Source organism: Monodon monoceros, unplaced genomic scaffold (assembly GCF_005190385.1).
Source record: "Monodon monoceros isolate NGI ecotype Baffin Bay Population unplaced genomic scaffold, NGI_Narwhal_1 Super_Scaffold_6, whole genome shotgun sequence".
In the NCBI taxonomy this organism is placed as follows: domain Eukaryota; kingdom Metazoa; phylum Chordata; class Mammalia; order Artiodactyla; family Monodontidae; genus Monodon; species Monodon monoceros.
Window position 1 is genome coordinate 82,109,895 of NW_021703783.1, and position 8,747 is coordinate 82,118,641.

Sequence of the window (8,747 nt, forward strand, 5' to 3'; positions counted from 1 at the left end):
CATCAGAACAATTTTTTTTTTTTTTAGATTCCATATATATGTGTTAGCATATGGTATTTGTTTTTCTCCTTCTGACTTACTTCACTCTGTATGAGAGACTCTAGGTCCATCCACCTTACTACAAATAACTCAGTTTCATTTCTTTTTATGGCTGAGTAATATTCCATTGTATATATGTGCCACATCTTCTTTATCCATTCATCTGTTGATGGACACTTAGGTTGCTTCTGTGTCCTGGCTATTATAATAGTGCTGCAATGAGCACTGTGGTACATGTCTCTTTTTGAATTATGGTTTTCTCAGGGTATATGCCCAGTAGTGGGATTGCTGGGTCATATGGTAGTTCTATTTTTAGTTTTTTAAGGAACTTCCATACTGTTCTTCATACTGGCTGCATCAATTTACATTCCCACCAACAGTGCAAGAGGGTTCCCTTTTCTCCACACCCTCTCCAGCATTTATTGTTTCTAGATTTTTTGATGATGCCCATTCTGACTGGTGTGAGGTGATATCTCATTGTAGTTTTGATTTGCATTTCTCTAATGATTAATGATGTTGAGCATTCCTTCATGTGTTTGTTGGCCATCTGTATATCTTCTTTGGAGAAATGTCTATTTAGGTCTTCTGCCCATTTTTGGATTGGGTTGTTTGTTTTTTAGATATTGAGTTGCATGGGCTGCTTGTATATTTTGGAGATTAATCCTTTGTCAGTTGCTGCATTTGCAAATATTTTCTCCCATTCTGAGGGTTGTCTTTTTGTCTTGTTTATGGTTTCCTTTGCTGTCATGCTCTCTTTTTTTCCAGTCTATTGAGTGAATGAAGATGATAGCAAAGCTTTAAGGGATAGTGGATCTGTGAGATTAAAATAATCTGAAGAACCTGGGTCCTCAAATGATCACTGTGGCAGAGACCCAACCATAAACTAGGGACATTGACCCCAGACTGGTATATAAATGAGAAATAAAACTCTATAGTGTTTGAATCATTTATTTTTAGAAGTATTTGTCACAGCCATGTAGTTTATTACCTTACCACTAATCGAAGTGGTGTAATGTCATAATCAAAGTCTAAAATATACGGTAATGGCTTAGTATTTGGTTGTCAGGTGGTGAGAAAATAGAGCTGCCTGAGACCAGAAATCCCCGGTGCTAAAAGAAAATGCTTGATAAAACTATTGCCTGCAGCAATTGGAAGGCAGAAGAAATACCTTTGGAGCTTGTATCTCTAGATGAAGAATTTGGAAGAGCCGGATATTAGTGTGTGTAGGTTGATCCTGGGTATAATTGCAAAGAAAAGAAAGGGAACAGAGAGAGGGTCCAGAAATAGGGAATCTCATTGCAAAGAGTTACTTACTTCTGGACCCCAAATGGCAGGAAATAACAGAAAGATGTTAAATAACAAAAGATCCGGGCTTCCCTGGTGGCACAGTTGGTTGAGAGTCCGCCTGCCGATGCAGGGGACATGGGTTCGTGCCCCGGTCTGGGAAGATCCCACAGGCCGCGGAGTGGCTGGGCCCGTGAGCCATGGCCGCTGAGCCTGCGCGTCCGGAGCCTGTGCTCCGCAATGGGAGAGGCCACAGCAGTGAGAGGCCCGCGTACCGCAAAAAAACCCCATAATAATAATAATAATAATAATAATAATAATAACAAAAGACCCCAGAGATTTCTCAATTAACTATTTGTAGCAGAATTCAGATTGTGTTGCCTTCTTAATCATGGCTATTTCTTGAGATAAACTCCAGTGAGCCAACAGTAAATTGAGAGGAAGAAAGAGGTAGAAGGTGAGAAAATGAATAAAGCAGGATTTAAAAACTCCTTTAGGGAAGAACTTTGGATTTGGTTATTGGCCCTTAGAACTGGCTAAAATCAAATAGATCCTAAAACGCATATTTAGGATCCAATCAAGGAGCTTCCTCCGCTACCAGGTCAAGGATTTTGTCACTCCTAGAGACTGGAGGCTGCTAGATTACCATTCTTCTCTGTCTTGAATGGAGGACATTTGTTGCAAGTTGCCTGTCCTTGTTTCACTGTTGTATACTGAGTATATTGTATGTGCGCGTATGACATATATCAAGTGTATTGTATGTGTGTATATGAGTGTGGGGGGGAGATGTGTGGGGTCAGATAACTTACGTCTTGTTTTAACTTGCTGCATCACAGGGAGCCACATCAGGTCCAGATCTGATGAATAGGACTGCATATGACCCAGGAGGTGGGATTTTGAGCTGGATGTTGCCGGTGGGTGAAGCTTTGGGTTGCCCTGCAAGGGGGCATGCATGTGTTTTATATTTGGAAGACCTATGATGATTGCTGTGTAAAGTTGTTACATTTACTTGCCAAGCATCATTTTTTGTTTTTACTGCAGGGATAAATACCTCCTGCTGATGTGTATTCCCCCCTGCAGAGGGGTACTCATGACCCGACTGCCCATCAGAATAGGTCATCATCCTAGACCTAGTGGCTGATTCATGGTCAAGCACCTTCCCCAAACAAGGCCAATCATGTCCTTAATTAGGGATTTATATGAATACAGAGAGAGAGGTTTTCTTCTTTTGTGATATCCAGTGTTAAGAAAAATGTAGCATGGAGTTGGGGAGAGCCATCTTTACTGTCAAATAAAATGGGCCTACAAAGAACAAAGCCCAAACAATGGCAGACAGAGGTGATAGATGCAGTGAGAGAGACAGAGTCCTAATGCTGTTATCTGGACACAGTCATGTCTGAAATTAGAGTCACCCTTTGGACTTCCCAGTTTGGATAACAAATAAATTCCCTCTTTGCCTTGACTAGTTCAGATGGGGTTTCATGACTAGCAATAGAGCACATCTTGAACTGACTTAGTATTGGGGTTGGATCTAGAAATCTGGTCTTCTGATCCCAATTCAGGGCTCTTTTCTTCATCCCGTGATAGTTTATGAAATAGTTGTCACTTAAAAATAATACAATACAAATTATGAAATGTGGTGGCAAAGACACTAGTCAGGCATCAGACCAATATTTGCAGAGAAATGAGAACAGCTCTCTCCCAGATGGGTGGAATTGTATGACCCTGGGAAGTTAATGGAAACTCTAACTACAGGGATGGTACTAGGGTACTATGGTACTAGGGTCCTATGGTACTAGGGTACTATGGTACTACAGTACCATGGTACTAAGGTACTAGCTTCTTGCTGAACCTCATGGATAAGTTTGGTTAAAATCTTATGAAGATGTTTGTAGGTTAGCTAAGAAGCATGAAGTCAGTCAGGCAGGGCAGTGGGAGGACCCTGTCCTGAGACTGATATAGTTGCCAGAGTTTAGATTCTATACCCAAGCTGCCCAAGTTCAATGGCAACTCCTCCATTTGCCAGATATTTGAATTTGGGGAAATCAATTAATCTTTCTAAGACTCAGTTTCCTCATACATAAAATAGTACATTCCTCATTGGGTTGTAGTAAAGATTAAAAAGATATACTCCATGAAAAGCACTTAGCTCAGTTTTTTGCACATAGTAAGAACTCAGTTTGTATTTCTTTTTATTAGTAGTAGGATCATTTTTGCTATTGGCTAGAGCAAACAGTTGGATATGCCAATTGGGGTTCCAAGAACCTCAGCAGAGAGAAAGACAGAGCTACTGAAGCCCAAGGTGGATGAGAGAGGCCAGGGACGTCAGTCTGTGCAGGTCTGTGAAGGGAGAGACAAGATGAAGGGGGATTGGAGCAAAGCTGGCCTGTGAGAGGAGTCCTGATTAGGCAGGAACCTGGCTGGGAGCAGCATGGGGAGAGTGTGGCCTCAGTGAGAGCATCGCTGCACAGCATCCAGGGTGCAGATGAGGTCATCAACCAGGCCCTCTCCTCAGCAGGTTATCTCTTGAAGGGAGATCTGAACAAGAGCCTCCTGTGGCTGCCTGCCACGCCTGCGAGCATTTTCCTGTGAGGGCTCCCTCCCTCTCAGCATCTCCAAGACACTTTAGCAACCAAGGCAAACAGGCAGCAACAGGGGTAGAGCCAGCCTTATTTCTTATCTTTCTGACCATTTCTTACCACCTCCCTAGCTGAAGCCAATATAAATCATCTTTATGCCCTTTTAATTTAATAATATAATAATTATTGTTGTTGTTATCTGCCTCCTAATTGATTTTCCTGCCTCCAACTTGGACCCTTGTTAGTCTATTCTCAGTAAAGATCTAGAGCTAATATCCTTCGGACATAAGTCAGATTATGACGTCCTTTAGTCAAAACCCTGAAATAGCTTCCATTTCACTCGGAAAAGTCCTCAAGCTGGCCTGAGCCTGGCTCTGTCTGACCTCTCATTACCCTACGCCCTCCTCCCGTACTCCCTCGCCCCCTGCCCACTCAGTTACGGCCACCTTCTCTTCTGCGCTATTCCTTGACCAAGCCAGGCAAACACTGAGGCCAGACTGCTTGCTTCTCCCTCCGCCTGAAATGCAGCTTCACTCGCTCACCTCCCTCAGGACTTTGCTGAACTGCCACCTTTCAGTGAAGCTTCCCCAGATGACCTGATCTAAACTTGCAACTTCTCAGTCTCCAGAAAATCTTTTCTAGCTTTATTTTTCTCCATAGCACTTACCGCCATCCAACGTACAGTATCTTTTTACTTATTTTGCCTAATGTCTATTTTTCCTACTAGATTAGGTAAGCTCTATAGGGACAGGGATTTGGGTCTATTTTGTCCACTGCTGTGATTTTTGTTGAACGAATGAATAAATTCTGTGAAGAGCAGCAGAAGGGATGGATGTAGAAACCTGGGTCTCTCCTGGCGAAAGGAAAAAGCACAGGGTTTGGAGTCAGTGAGGCTCGTTTGGGTCTAGCTCCAACACTTAACTAATTGTCGGACTTTGGAAAAGTCATTTAACCTTTGTGTACCCCAGGTTCCACATCTGTGGGATATATCTAGCTAATTGTGAAAGCCAATGACTGTAAGATGACAGACAGCACAGTTACTTTTCTTATTATTTCTACGGCCTGAAAGACAGTGGCATGTCTTTCACACTAAGGCGTGGAAGTCATTTAGGGTTCCTCCAGTGACATGTGACACTTTGGATTGGTTATCGTTAATCAAAGGCTGGGTCCTCATCCTAGCCCTATACTCATTCACTCTGCCCCTTAAGCAAGGATCTGGACCTTAGTTTCTTCATTTGTAAAAGGAGATGGTGATGTCCACCACACCTAGCTTGGAATTTGGAAGGGCGAGGATGCAACGAAATAGTTTGTGAAATCCATTTGAAAACAGGAAACGTCTACACAAACACAGATGGTTCATGGTGGTTGGTGACAAGGCTTCATGTGTCCGATCTAGAGTCCCCAGTTGGAGTGACAGAGGGCCTGAGAAGAGGAATCTTTACTGACAAAGTTTCCGCACCCTCATCTCTGTCAACCCAGCACCACCTCCAACTCAACCATACAGTAGGCTCTCCTTTGGTGCTTCCTGGTTGTTTGAGAAGCACAGACTTTGTCTCTCCTTTGAATTTTCTTTTTTTCAATCTTTAGAAAATCTGTTAGACCTACCCTAATTTGGCGAGCCCTTGTACTCATGACTGGGATACCCTCTGATAATTTTTAAGTGGATACATTACGAAGGAGTAATCAGGATCATGGAAAATCTTGCTTGAACTAATGCTATCTTGAGTTAGGTTTTCATGTTAGTCAGTGAATTCACACATAGTTATAAAAAAGAATGTACTCTTCCATTCCTTTATTTACAAGCTATACAGTTTTATGGCTCTGATTAACTTTTGGATGCTTCTACCTTTGTTTGTAAAAAAGGCTATCCCTCTCACCATCACAGCTTGCTGTCCCAAATGGACATAAACAGGGCACTGTCATGTGTACATGAAAAAAAGATGACCTACATAGACGATGTTACAGTAGGGTATTAAAAGTACAATTTCAGCCATTTCTCCCAATTAAGGCGAACTCATCTGTGATTTCAGCTTCCCATTTGAAATAAAAGTCTGGCGGTAATTGGAGCACAGAGCTATTCACCACTGTACTTCAATCTGGAAATAATTGTCTTTGTTCAATTAGGAATCTGCATTTTCATGCCAATCTTCACAGATTATTTTGAATGGAGAATGCACTCTGATTAAGAGCTATCCCTCTTGGAAGGAAAAAAAAGCAGGTCCCCATCCTCTTGTTGGATTTAACATTTTTTCTCCTAGCAGACTGAGAAGGATATCATACAAAGATTTTCTAGACTCACTTAATATGATAAAAATCTCCTACAGAATTCATATATAGTTTTTTTTTTAATTTCAAGACCTCTTTGAGATGATTCTCTAAAGTTGGGCTTGACAAGTTATCAATTTGTCTGAGTTCTTCAGTTAATTTGTCATATTATAATGACCAGGTTTTCCGCAGAGCAATATTTGACCACCATTTATTTTTGCCATTTATAGAACCACTTACTCTCTTAGGTGTTTTTTAAATACAGAATCATATATAACTCATAAAAAAACCCTTGAAAATTAAGGATTGTTATCCCCATTTAATAGATGAGGACAATAAATGTCAGAGAGTTTATGTGATTTTTTTTCCCAACGTCACTCAGTGACTTATTGGTAAAACCAAGAGTCAGCTGTAGGTCCGGCTGGCTTTAAAACCTCTAGCACTTTTTTTTCTGATTAACTTAATACAGCCAAAGGAAAATAGTAAGAAGCATTCCTGTTAAAATGATAAGATTCTAAGAGATAGAACTATGAAAATGCCAACACAGCATATGTCTTTGCTATAAACCATCCTGCTCCAATAATTTTGAAAGCACCTATATCTAGCAGTTCTGGATGAAAATAAAAGGTCCACAATTATGAAAACATATTAGCACAATGACAACTTTCTTAAACACTGTGAGTTACTATCCATATCGTTACATAATTTAATCCTTTCTCCAAGATAGATTCCTTTAGAAACTAGAACATGCCTTCTCCATTTTGGGATCCCTTCAACCAAACACAGTTATTAAGTGAGAAAATGAATGAATCACTCTCTCTTCCTTTTTTTTTGTTTACGGGAGAAAGCACGAACGCAGTCCTGCACTACCACAAATTCTGCAGTCGAGTTTACCACGTTTGGGGATATTGCAGGGTTCAGCACATCCGGAGTGCAATGAATAAGTCTTGCCCTGGGCAAACCACCTTCGTGATCATGGTATCTCCCCTGCCAGGTAAGTATTGAATCATTCTCTTGATAACCCCAGGAGGTAGGCAGGATATATGGAATACATATATTACAGATATATTTTGTGTGTGTGTTTAACATATACATACAAGTCAAAAAACCCTATAAGTATAAGAAGTAGAACTCTGGCCAAACCTTTCATTATCCCCTTTAGAAACATTATACAGGTATTGTAAATCTCCACCTTTGAAGCAAAGTAATTCCTTCTCTTTAATAATACTCTGGTAAACATACCCATGAGTGTTTCCCATTCTTCTCTGTCTTTGACCATGCCATTTCATAACGACAAGAAGAAGAAAAGACTTATTTAAGCACCTGGATGGAAAGCGATAGCTTATCCAATTTTTCTTTTTGAAAATATGGAGTTAGTATTTGTGAGAGTTTGGGTCAAATGGGACTGGTAAGCACAGGGGACAATCACTTCTACATTTCATGCTGAATATGGTTCTGGCTGTGGAGCGTTTGGGGCTGTGGGTTGGTGGGAGGAATGTAGCATGTTCTGTTTTTATCAGTCTGCTCCATAGGCTATGGCAGGTGTGGAGATTACTTTCCAATAATTCCTGGAAGCAATATTCCCCCGCCTTCACAGGAACTTGCCATCTGGCTCTGAGGGCCAGAGATAATTCAGCTTCTAAATGAGCTCAGCTTCAGGTCCTCCTGAGCAAAAATTGATAAATGAGTGAGATTACGCTGTTTTATGGCAGTGTCAATAACACACCAGCATTTGGTCACTCAGGGGCCTTCAGAAAAGAAAGTAAAGCTTTTATTGAATTAACCTATCTCCAATTCAAGTGCATTATTTAAGGGCTTTGGGGAAGGAGTTGCCAAGCTTTATGAAGGCTACATAGAAAAACTAAAAATACGTTTGCATAGTATGTAGATCTTTTGTAAGCAAACTTTGGTCTCATAAAGTAAAATGCCAGAGTCAATTTTGGCCTTCTATACTCTAAAATGAATAATTTTTCCCATGAAAATTTTCTTCCCAGGAAAAATGGTGGCTAAAGCTGAAAATTTTCTAAGCTGCCTGGATAATAAGCTTTGTGACTTGAGAAAACGTAGGTGTAGCCATCAAGCAAAGAGAAGATACAAAGCTGTGACATGAACAATTTAGACCAGAAGACAAAACTTTGAGAAAAAGAGATCCTTTTCCTCCTGCTCTAATTACCTTAACCAGTTGTCAAAATTGGTAAAATTGATCAGATAATACCTTAAGTCTCCATTTGGTTTTGACCATGTGGGCATAACTATCTTGGGATGGTCGTTTTGTATAAAGAGCATGAGGGTGAAGATAATTACAATTTGATGAGAAGAGAATGAGATACTTGGAATGCAAAGTATTCAGCATGGCCCGATTCCCCAGGGTCCCAGGAGATTATGTGTAGCAATGATAAGATGACATAATTAAATTAAGTGGCATGGCAATAAGTAAGAAAGTAAGCCCACAGACTCTGTCTCTTGGGAGAATGTCAGCTCAAACAGTCTTTTAAGATGTCTTATTAAAAAGAGGGTGAATAAACTGGAATTATCTCAGCTTGGGGAAATAAAACATAGTTTTCTTGGGAAAACAGAATT

The 8,747-nt window shown here is 40.6% G+C and overlaps 1 non-coding gene across 1 annotated transcript; it reads right to left on the reverse strand.

The window, feature by feature from the left end:
- Positions 1 to 7,006: 7,006 nt before the first annotated feature.
- LOC114886302 lies at positions 7,007 to 7,169 on the reverse strand. Its single transcript, XR_003791308.1, has one exon. It is a non-coding gene; the product is annotated as a U1 spliceosomal RNA (small nuclear RNA).
- Positions 7,170 to 8,747: the final 1,578 nt, after the last annotated feature.